The sequence below is a fragment of the Muntiacus reevesi genome, chromosome 3, assembly GCF_963930625.1.
Source record: "Muntiacus reevesi chromosome 3, mMunRee1.1, whole genome shotgun sequence".
Classification (NCBI taxonomy): Eukaryota; Metazoa; Chordata; class Mammalia; order Artiodactyla; family Cervidae; genus Muntiacus; species Muntiacus reevesi.
Window position 1 is genome coordinate 196,950,000 of NC_089251.1, and position 12,067 is coordinate 196,962,066.

Sequence of the window (12,067 nt, forward strand, 5' to 3'; positions counted from 1 at the left end):
TAATAACTGTGTGATTAGTGTTGTCAAGGAAATTGGATAAATCTACATTCAAACTCTAATGCCTTGTTTTTGTTTAGTTTCCCCCAGGAGTGGGCAAGCAATCTGGAGCACCAGCTATCTCAAGCTATTTGTTCAGTCACTAAGTCATGTACAACTCTTTGTAACCCCATGGACTGTGGCACCCCCAGCTTCCTTGTCCACTATCTCCCGAAGTTAGACCAAACTCATGTCCATTGAGTTGGTGATGCTATCTAACCACCTCATCCTCTGCCACCCTCCTCTCTTTTGCCTTCAATCCTTCCCAGCATCAGGGTCTTTTCCAATGAGTAGAGCCGTGGCATCCAGTGTCCAAAGTGTTGGAGCTTACGCTTTAGGATCAGTCCTTCCAACAAATATTCAGGGCTGATTTCCTTCACGATTGACTGATTTGATCCCAAGCCATAAGGAAAGTCTAACTTTTACTATAGAATAGCCTACCTTATTTACTCCTGTAAGACCTCATATTAGCATAATCATATTTGTATCCATCAGTCAAATAAACATAAAGAGGGGCTAATCAGCTGCCTCTGTGGAAAGTAAGAGTTGTCTGAGAAAACCTCATCCTCATTTTCCCTCAAGTCTCACCATTCACTGAAATTTACGTGGCTTAACTTGTTGATGCCCTATTTCTCAATATTCTGCTAAACTTGGCATCTATGTTTGAGTTCCAACAGACACGTGTATAGTTGTGTTTCAGTGACGGAAATGGTAGATTCCAGGGTCTTAAGTCACACTGGCTGAATCAGAATTTCTGGGGATCAGGCCAAGAAATAAACATTTAGCAAACTCCCCAGATGATTCTTGTGCACGTCATGGTTTGGGGGGCGCTGTGTCAAGTCAGCACTTTATTTGTGCGATCATCTATTTAGAACAATGCTTATTGATTGCCTCTAGGCTGGCTCTACTATTCTGCACACTCATGTGCAACATTCAATACTACTCAAGTATCCCCTAAATGTTGAAAAGATATAAATTCCACAATTCCATTCTGAAATGCAAACCTTTCACAAAGTAGAAATGATGCCAATCTGGCGTCGTGCAGCCTCTGAGTTTCATTGTGGCAAACAGTATCTCTTCCATCCCCTTGGAGTCACCATCACACAGCAAATCAAACTGGATTCTAACCATTTTAATTTTACTCCCTGCTCTGGAAATGGCATCATTTGCTACCCTGGATAAAGGAGATGGTGCTCCTGATTAAAATAATCACATACTGGGAGCTTGGCCAAATGAAAATAAAATGTGGGGGATGATCCTCCAGAGATTTAGAAGCGTGTTGAGGAGAATAAGCACCCGGGGTATTAAGGCAGAGGGTGATTATGAGTAACAGGAAAGAATTAGGCAAAGGAACATTTCCACTGAACATGATAGAAGTTTTGCCAAACCAGCCCTATTTTAGAAAAGGATGATTTCCCGAGAGATGAATATTTATCCACAGGTTGTTGGAAATTGCAAAGCGACCAGCCGTCTAATTTCATTTCCTCTCATCCTAACTAGCTACCGTGCCAGAAAAATCTATCAGCTAATCGATTTCTATTTTATCTTAATGTAGTAGTTGCTTATTCTTTAAAAAGTGTATGTTTGTATTTTCTATTCACCTTGGCAACCCGAGTGTCTAACACGGGACTTTGCACAGGGCAGGTGTTTGACTGTTGTTTAAGGATGGAAGGAGTACAGAGAAATGTAGTATTTTTCATTTCTCTTAAGTTTGCAGTCTCATGTAACTAAAAATCAAATACACATGGATAAGATGATTGTCTATTAAAGATATAAAGGGTTTTCAAGTCTTATACAAGTGAAAGCTTCTTCTAACACTGCTGCCACTGATCCACTTAATTTGTCCAGAAATTTCAGAGAGGGGGGAATTCCACGAGTGAATTTTCCATATAGTAGATGTGAATTCTTTTTTATATTAAAAAGTTTTTTTTTAATTGGAATATAGTTGGTTTACAATGTTGTGTCTATGTATGAAGGTGTACAGCAAAGTGAATCAATTATACTTGTACATTTATCCACTCTTTCTAGTATCCTTTTCTCATGTAGGCCATTGCAAAGAACTGAGCAAAGTTCCCTGTGCTATACAGTAGGTCCACATTAGTTATCTATTTCAGATGTAGTAGTGTGCATACGTCAGAACCAATCTCCCAATTTTTCCCGACCCACTTTCCCCTGGGCTTCCTTGCCTGGTGGGTCAGACAGTAAAGCATCTGCCTGCAATGCAGGAGACCCAGGTTCAATCCCTAGCTGAGGAAGATTCCCTAGAGAAGGGAATGGCTACCCACTCCAGTATTCTTCTTTGGAGAACTCCATGGTCAAAGGAGCCTGGCTGCCACAGGCCGTGGGGTCGCAAAGATCTGTACACAGCTGAGTGACTCACAGTTCACTAACTGACTACTTTCAAAGCACTCGTGACCATAAGCCTCTTTTCTACATCTGTCGCTCTGTATTTGTTTTGTAGGTAAGTTCATCTGTAGCTCCTTTGTCTTTAGATTCCACGTATAGGTGACCTCATATACTATCATATGATATCTGTCTCTCTTGGTCTGACTTACTTCACTCAGTATGACAAGCTCTGAGTCATCCACGTTGCTGCAAACGGCATCATTTTGCTCTTTTTATGGTCTGGTCTGAGCTCCCTGAGTCACGCAGAAGATTCCCACTGACTCTCTGTTTTACATGTAGTAAGGTATATGTTCCATGCTGTTCTCTCTGTCCCATCCTCTCCTCCCCTCACTGTATGCACGTCTGTTCTCTATGTCTGTGTCTCCATGGCTGCCCTGCAAATGTGTTCATCAGTTCAGTGTTTCTAAATTCCATATATGTTCATTAATAACATATGTTAGGTTCTTCTACATCAGAGCTGATTCAACTGTGTTCCTTTTAACAGCTGGGTAATATTCCGTTGTGTATATGTATCACAGTCTCTTTATCCATTCACCTGTCAAGGCGCATCTAAGTTGCTTCCATGTCCTAGCCGCTGTAAATAATGCTGCAGTGAACATTGGGGTACATGTGTCTTTTTCAGTTATTGTATCCTCTGGGTATATACCCGGGAGGGGGATTGCTGAGTCAAATGCTATTTCTAATTCAAGTTTTTTAAGGAATCTCCATACTGTTCTCCATAATGTCTGTATCAATTTACATTCCCACCAGCAGTGCAAGAGGATTCCCTTTCTCCATACTCTCGCCAGCATTTATTGTTTATAGATGTTTTGATGATGACCATTCTAACCAGTGTGAAGTGATACCTCATTGTAGTTTTGATTTTCATCTCTCTATAAATTAGTGGCATTTAACATCTTTTCATGTGTTTTTTTAGCCATTTCTATGTCTTCTTTGGAGAAACGTCTGTTTAGGTCTTCTGCCCACTTTTTGACTAGAATGTTTGATTTTCTGGGATTTTTTAACATTTTATTTTAAGAAAAAATAAGTACAGTGCTATTTCTAATGGCGATTTTCAACTATCCTAGGCTTTCTTTAGTAGAATGTGGCTCAAAATACTCTGGGAATCACTGTCCCACCAAGGTAGGAATACAACAGACACTTTTGGCAACAAACCCAGCAACTCTTCCTTCCACAGATTACTCATAAAACCTATATTTAGAACAGTATAAGTAGATAAAGAGAAAACTGCATTACGCAGCTTGTGTATAAATTCTTGTAGCCATGTCATCTAGTGCAAAACCATTAAACTTTACATGCTTTTGTTTTCACTAATGTAAAATGGAGATAAAATTATTTACCAAATATGGTTGTTGTGAGGATTAAATGAAATAATTACAAGCAAATAATTATAAGAGCATCTGATATGCTCAGGTTTAGCCATCATCATTATTGCTATTGTTGTTATTATTATTTGGCTGAGCCTCAATGGAGGTGGATCCTAGAAGAAAACTAATATTGTAACTGTTCTAAACTTGTCAATGTAATTCAATTTCTTTTATAGTAGTTGTTTTAGACACTGGTGTATTATTCAATTCTGGCCAATAATATGCAAAAGAATATCAGACCAGAGAATCAAAATGAGTTTCAAAGAAGATCTTCTTTGGCTAACAGATGTCATTCATTCTGTCAAGATGCTGAAGCTTCTACAAACATCAGGGGATTCTGAGTGTGAGGCTTGAACAATGGAAAGAATCTTGTCTGTACTGACATGAAGTTAAATGATCCTAGAACTGTCCAAATGTAAAACTTTTTGTAAAAATGATATAAATATTTTTATTGTGTAAATAAATTTGCATTAAGCTTTCTATTACTTGTGACCACAAGCATCTTGATTGTTAGAGTTAATACAAAATAAGAAGGGCCTAGATGAAAGCAGAAAGAGACAGGGTAGAGAAGGTGGTTTTGAGAACATCAAAGATCTGGCCCATAAGGGACCCAGGGACCATTTGAATGTTGAGGGCAAGGACAGAGCGAGAGTGTCTGTGGACGCCACTCCAATGAGTCACCCAGGAGAAAGGGAACTCGCAATGTGAGGAGATGATACACCCAAAAGGACTTGGGGAAGGAAGAAAGAGGGATCCTCTAGAAGACTCATGTGCAGCGGTGGTAAGAAGAAAAGCAGCAGAGGACGCTTCCCTGGACACCCAGAGCAAGAGTTTCAAAAGAATCAGGACGGACTCAAATGCCACAGAACATTCAGGTTGAATAAGGTCTAAGAATTATACTTACCAATGACTTGGTCCCAAACTCCCCTAAACTCAGTTCTAGAAAAGTACTAAAGGGAAGGCATTCTGCAGCAGATAAAGGAGGAAGCTGGGGGTAAAAGCATAAAAAGCTGGAGATTGGGAGATCTGGTTATCAAGCTTCAAGGAGAGATGGAATCATATTCATCTTCATAGCTTCAATACAGCTCTTGGTATATACCATCTGTGCAGAAGAGATATTTGCTGGGTGGATGAACAGATAAATGGACAGGGAGACAATGGATATGAAGTCCTCCTGCAAAACTGAGAAGACTTAAGAATTCTAGGCTCAAACCTTCAAATGTATACAAGGCAGATAGACTAGTTTTCTATCCCAGGTCTTGTACAAAGGTATCTAATAAACTAAAACTTCCTTCCGGAATCAGTCCAACTTAACTTTAGCAAGAAGTTACAAGATGGAAGCTCCCTGAACAGAGGAAGACTGCAATTGTTGTGTTTTTAACTTTTCAAATTAACTTGCCAACATTTAAAAGTCAAGAGATTTAACAAAAAAGACTGGATTTCTGGACTTGCTCGGAAAATCAGAAGTCCTGAAAGTACTCGTCCAAATTCCTACAAACTAGTTTTTCCATGAAGGATAGATTTGGCCTTCCAAACCCTCTTCCCATCATTTCCTGTCCAGCTCAACACTTTCAGGCACTGAGGGCAAGCATCCGCAAGGGTGACCAAAAAAAAAAAAGGACCTGGACGCACTGTTCTTTTTTGTTTGCATTTTCTGTAATTTTATAGATTAATTAAAAGGAAAATAACTATTTACTCTACATTTTTATCTATCAAAATTGGGAAACCAAAGACAACCAGGGTGGTTATATGGTTTAAAAAAAAGAAGAATATGGCAAGTTTCTTTGTTAAGTAAAGTTGTTTGAAACTTGGAAATAAGACAAAAGGATGACTGATATACTTTCAAGGTCGTACTAAAGCAGTGGTTAACAGGTCCATCCGATACTTAATTACCTAAAAGGTAATTTAACTACCTAGGTGATTCATTATTTCTTTAAGGGCTCTATCTTTATTTGACTTGATTTTAACTATTGATTAGGACAACAATACTTGCTAACTTGAAGACTTTTTGCCTAGTAGAAACAAACATGATTTCTGAATAAAAAAGTTATAATTTTATTGCCCTATAAGACATCAAGAACTGCTATCTCTAACAAGCTAAAATAAGCATGGTTTACTGACTGACTGTGTAAATCTGTGTTCCTCAAGGTGTCTTCAAACAAACATCATCACTCTGCTGGTTCTCTTATTGATGATTTGCCTAAATTTTTAACATATTTGTTCTACATTTGTGTACAACTCATAGTTTTAACTTTATGAAAAAATATAATCTGACAACTTTGAGGAAGACAGAACTTTTATATATGTTTATTGTTTACAGAAATTGAGTCTTTCTAGAAATAATATTTTCATTTCTATTAGCTGGTTGATGCACACTTATTTGTGATCTCTATGAAAATGAACACAGACACAAAAAGCTAGGTACTTCTTTAAGCAAATTTTCTACTTAATCTCAGTATAAATGAATGTAATAAGGAATTTTCAAGAAAACTTGTTACTTCTCTCAAAGTCTGGAACAGAAGTAATTTCAAATAAAAGTGATACTAGCCAAGACATGGAAGCATCCTAGATATATAATGGAATATTACTCAGCCATGAAAAATGAAACAGTGCCATTTGTAGCAACATGGATCAACCTTGAAATTATCATAATAAGGGAAGTAAGTCAGGGACAAATATTATATGATATCACTTATATGTGAAATCTAAGAAAACAATGCAAATGAATTTATTTACAAAACAGAAATAGACTCACAGACTTAGGAAACCTACATTACTCAGGGGAAAGAGGGGAGAGGTAAACCAGGAAGCTGAGACTGACACATACACACGGCTACATATAAACTAAACAACAGGCCCTACTGTACAGCACAGGGAATTCTATTCAATACATATATTGCCTATCTGGGCTTCCCGGGTGGTGTTAGTAGTGAGGAACCTGCCTGCCGGGGCAGGAGACATAACAGATGCGGGTTTGATTCACGGGCTAGGAAGATCCCCTGGAGCAGGCATGGCAACCCACTCCAGTATTCTTGCCTGGAGAATCCCACGGACAGAGGAGCCTGGGGTCACAAAGAGTCAGACACAACTGAAGCAGCTTAGCACGCATGCACGCGTCACCTATCTGTCTATGCAAATAACTGAACCACTGTTCTATACACCCAAAACTAAAATAACATTGTAAATCAAAACTGTGCTTCAATCAAAAACAGACTAAATACATAACTAAGTAAAAATGATGCTAGCTACTGACCACTTTACAGTTCAGTCTACAAGACACTCTGTTGTAGTGAACACAGTACACGGTGAGCAAGTTATCATTACAATCCAATGTTCAGACAAGGATGGCCCAAGCTGAACTCTTTGCCCTTGTTGCAAAAATGAAAGAATCTTTTTCTGAAGCTTCTCTGTAGTAAGGTAAGAAAGAAATTCTCACAATAGAGGGAAACTATACATAAATAATTGTGCATTCAACACAGTTGGCAACTGGTGAGTACTGAGTGCTAATGATCACTAATGATGGTGCGGGAATCCACTGTCAGCCTAGACCAAGAGTCACACTCATTCTTAAAAACAGCATAGCAGCAAGAAGACCGCATGCAGCCTCCTTCCTCTGTGAATCCCAGGGAGCTAGTTTACGAATGCAGAGCCATAATGCCACAGCAATGCCCAGCTGACTTACTAATAAGCAGCAATGTGATTTACATCCCTCTTGTGAGTTACTCTCCTCGTTCCTCCAGTCACCAGGGTGCATCGTCTCTGTCTTTGCTTTCCCTTCTTTGTGTTCTTGGAGGCTGCCCCACAGACTGCATCACCCCAGTTACCATGTCTGTTGGCCAAAGGAAACACCAGCAGGAAGTCGAAAGGAAAAGGGGCTTAAGTGTATCTCATTCTGCCTTCCTCTATTTCACTCTTGCTTCTTCTCCGCTTTGATGGAGCTCCCCATAGGTGAGCTTCTTAACTGAATGCAGTTCTTGTCTGCAAGCCCTCTTCCACCACCCCAGCTTCATCTCCCCTTCAGCTCCAGGGGTAGTGATGCTCCCCACTCTTGCTAGTATCTGTGTGTCTTTACATCATATGCTATTATCTCCAAATCCTGCTGTCACCACTGGAAGCAGCTCTTTCAGTAAAGCCTCTTTATTCTGACTGAGCTAAAGTCTAGATCATACAATACTAATTGTAATAGAAAAGTTTCACTGAATGTACGTATCACGTAACTATAAAGTCAAATAACACTGTAAACTCAATTGTCAATATTCAGATGATTTAAATAACAACCACCATCAAAGCACCATCTGGGTCCAACTAGTTACCTGGTGTGTGTTACCTGTACCCAACTGAATAGGTTTGATTGATATCATTATTGATATAATTTGGGTTGAATGTTATCCTGCCAGCATTGGCTCATATATGAAACATTATTGATCCCCACTTATACTTTAAGGTATCCAAATTGGAATAATAACTTAATGTAATTTTCTTGCAGGAAAAGGACATTTATAATACTTGAGCTGAAAAGAGAACTTTTCTAATTGGAGTAAAATTGCTTTGCAATGTTGTATTAGTTCCTGCTGTAGAACAAAATGAATCAGCCATATGTGTACATATATGCCCTCTCTCTTGAGCCTCCCTCCTGCCAACCCACGTCCCGCCCGTCTGGGTTATCACTGAGCAACAAGCTGAACTCCCTGGGCTACAGCAGGACCCCACTAGCTCTCTGCTTTACACGCGACACACAGATGCTGGTCCCAATGAGAGATTTCACCAAAGACATGCAGAGGAGGCACATGGAGAGACGCTGAACATCACTGACTACTCGAGAAGCAGATGAAAACTGCAGTGAGGTGTCACCTCACATCACTCAGGAAAAGACTATTACAGTAAAGGCTGCAGAGGATGTGGAGCCTTTTTTTAATAACTGAATTTGCTAAAGGAAGATACACTTCCTTTATGGAAAATGAGGCAGAGAGGAGTCAGGAATCATCATAGCCACTACAATATTAAACTAGAATCTAGTGTTCCTACCTCTATTCACCTGCCCCCATTCCTGACCATGATCTAAATGTGACTGTTTTGTTTGTACTGAGCCCTCTAAATGGCCAAGAGAGAGGAGTGATGGGGCAAGTGGAGAGAGTGAGAGATTATTTCTTCAAACTTTATTTACATTTATTGGATTGTGTATTTATTGATATGATACGATACAATATGTAATACAGCTCAATAAATAAGCAAGTCGTTACACAAGTATTTTTACTCCCACTTAATGACATTTGTTCATATCCAATGAAACTCTATTTTAAACGTTGATGACGTTTTAGAGAAGCCCAGCCCTTTCTCTAACCTCTGCACTCACGTCCCTCACCAGGACACGCACAGTATCATCGCTGAGCATGACAGTCCTGCCCCCTGCTCAGGGTCACTGGATAGTTCCTAAGTTTCTTCTTCTACCCTAGGACACTTTGAGGGCCATGAAAACCATGCGAAGTCAGCAACGGACTAACAATGCTTTGGGAGAAAATACACGTACGATCAAGTTTTCATACAAATGTCAGCTCTCCCCAAGTAACATTGCCCTGAAATTAGTGACTCACGTTAGATTTTAGCTGTGGCCAAGGGCAACAAGAGGGCTGAGACCACACAAAGCTTTTCATTCTCTTTTCCTTTATTTTCTAAACTGAAGGACATTGACCCCAAGTGACACAAAACCAATTATTCCTAACATTTGGAAAGGAAACACTGGCTGTTTTGACACCTCTGTTTCCTCCCAGATGAAATCTCAGAGGATGTGAGGCAGTCACTTAGAATTTGCGCTACCACTTTCCAAGTTTTGAGACCAAACCCAAAAAGCCTTGCTCTCTTCTGGGCTCAGCACCTGTTGTGCAGGTAGGGGAGACCAGACCTGGGAAGAGGGATGTGTTAGCTATTTTCCCTTCACTTGGGAAAACCAGAGGCCTGGCTGCAGGGGTGAGCCAAAAGTGGGGTGAGTTGAGGGACTGGGATTGACATACGTGCACTGCCTTGCATAAAACAGATAGCTGGTGGGAGCCCAGCTCCGTGCTCTGTAATGACCTAGAGGGAGGAGGTGGGGGCAGATGGAAACGAGGTCCCAAGGAGAAGGGATGTATGCATACTTATGGCTGATGCTCAAGATTCTTCTCAAGTCTCTCAAGGCTTCTCGAGTCTCTCAAGAAGACTCTGAGACTCTCTAGGACTGCAAGGAGATCAAACCAGTTCATCCTAAAGGAAATCAGTCCTGAATGTTCATTGGAAGGACTAATGCTGAAGCTGAAACTCCAATACTTGGGCCATCTGATGAGAAGAACTGACTCACTGGAAAAGACCCTGATGCTGGAAAAGATTGAGGGCAGGAGGAGAAGGGGATGACAGAGGATGAGATGGTTGGATGGCATCAGTGACTCGATGGACATAAGTTTGAGCAAGCTCCGGGAGTTGGTGATGGACAGGGAGGCCTCGCATGCTGCCGTCCCTGGGGTTGCAAAGAGTCGGACACGATTGAGCGACTGAACTGAACTGAATTGAATTCAACTGAATGGCCGATTCACTTCATTGTACGGCAGAAACTAACACTAACATTGTAACGCAACCATACCCCGATTTTTCAGAAAGCCCACTGATTCTCAGAGTGAAAAGTATCATGAAAGGTGAGAGGGTAGTAAAGCATGTTTTACTCATAGTTACTTTATTCATTACAAAACCAGTCTGTTTCTTGTTATTGTTTTATAGTTGACAGTTGTGTCTGACTCTTTGCAAATCCATAGACTGTTGTCTGACAGGCTCCTCTGTCCACAAGGTTTTTCTCGCAAGATATTGGAGTGGGTTGCCATTTCCTTCTCCAGAGGAATCTTTCTGACCCAGGGATCGAACCTTTAAACTTATAGCTCCTGCATTGGCAGGCAGATTCTTTTACCACTGAGCCACTTGGGAAGCCGAAGCATTTGAATATCTTAAAACTTTGCTCTAATTTTTATACCATTCATTTTATTATACGATAGACAGTTTTCCATTTTTAAAGAATTAATATTGATCAAATTGCCTTGCTCTCTTTCTATTACAAACCACCCACCAGGCCGAGCCTCATCCATCCATCCAGTATCGAGAGACTGCCTGGGGCCCAGGTGCTCAGTTGTGTCCAACGGTTTGTGACTCCATGGACTTTAGCCCACCCAGCTCCTCTTGCTTATGGAATTTTCCAGGCAAGAATACTGGAGTGGGTTGCCATTTCCTCCTCCAGGGAACCCTCCTGATCCAGGGATCGAACCTCCTCTCTGTCACATGACAGGCACTATTCAAAGAGCCGGAAGATACGGGAGGAGGAGAAGCAGGCGTGGACCTAGCAGGACAGGCCTCCTCAACAACGCCTGTTTCAGTCCGCTCCGGCCACTGTAACAAAACGCCGCAGACCGGACTGCTCAACAGCAAACCTGCGTTTCTCGCCACTCTGGAAGCCCGAACGTCCAAAATCCAGGAGCAGAGATCCAATGTCTGGCGGTGTCCTCAAACGGCCAAGAAAGAGGCCATCTCTTCTCTCCAAAGGGCTCTGATCTCATTTGTGGGTGCGCCACTCTGACCCAAGTCCTGCAGAAGACCCTGCCTCCAATATCACCATGTTAGGGATTTAGGCGTCAACATAAATTTGGGGGGGTATGCATAGTCAGTCTATAGCAAAGGAGGATTTGAGTCAAGCTCACACAGCACCTCCAGATGGGGAGAGGGTCCAGGCGGCGGCAACTGCTGGTACAAGGATGTGTCTGAGAGTGGGGGACAGCAGACACGCTGGTTTCACTTGAGAGCAAGGGAGACTGAGGAGGGGGCCGTGAGGCTTGGAGAAGGGGAGGAGGGGGAGGCTGCAGGTTATGTAGCTGTTTGTAGACTACTGCAAAGAGCGCCACGACTGGAAAATGACTGCAAACATTTCTCTTCTTTAAAATTGGGATATAGATGCTTTACAATGCTGCGTTAGCTTCTGCTGTACCACAAAGTGGACCAGCTGTGTAGACACATGTATCCCATCCTGCGCGGCTCTCCCCCCACCCTCCAGACCACCACAGGGACCCCGCTGAGCCCCCACGCCTCACAGCAGGCTCTGACGAGCTGTCTCTGTTACACACAGCAGTGCACATGAGTCACGTGAGCTCACTATCAAAAAACAATAATAGTGATAACAGCAACCCATCAAGAAATGAGCAGCTCTAAATACACATGTCTCCAAAGAAAACATTCAGATGGTCAAGAGGAGC

The 12,067-nt window shown here is 41.5% G+C and overlaps 1 protein-coding gene across 2 annotated transcripts in view; it reads right to left on the minus strand.

Annotated features, from left to right (window-relative positions):
- The window catches only part of CNTNAP5 (contactin associated protein family member 5), a 970,694-nt gene that overhangs the window by 204,680 nt on the left and 753,947 nt on the right, over positions 1-12,067 (minus strand). The window lies entirely within an intron of this gene.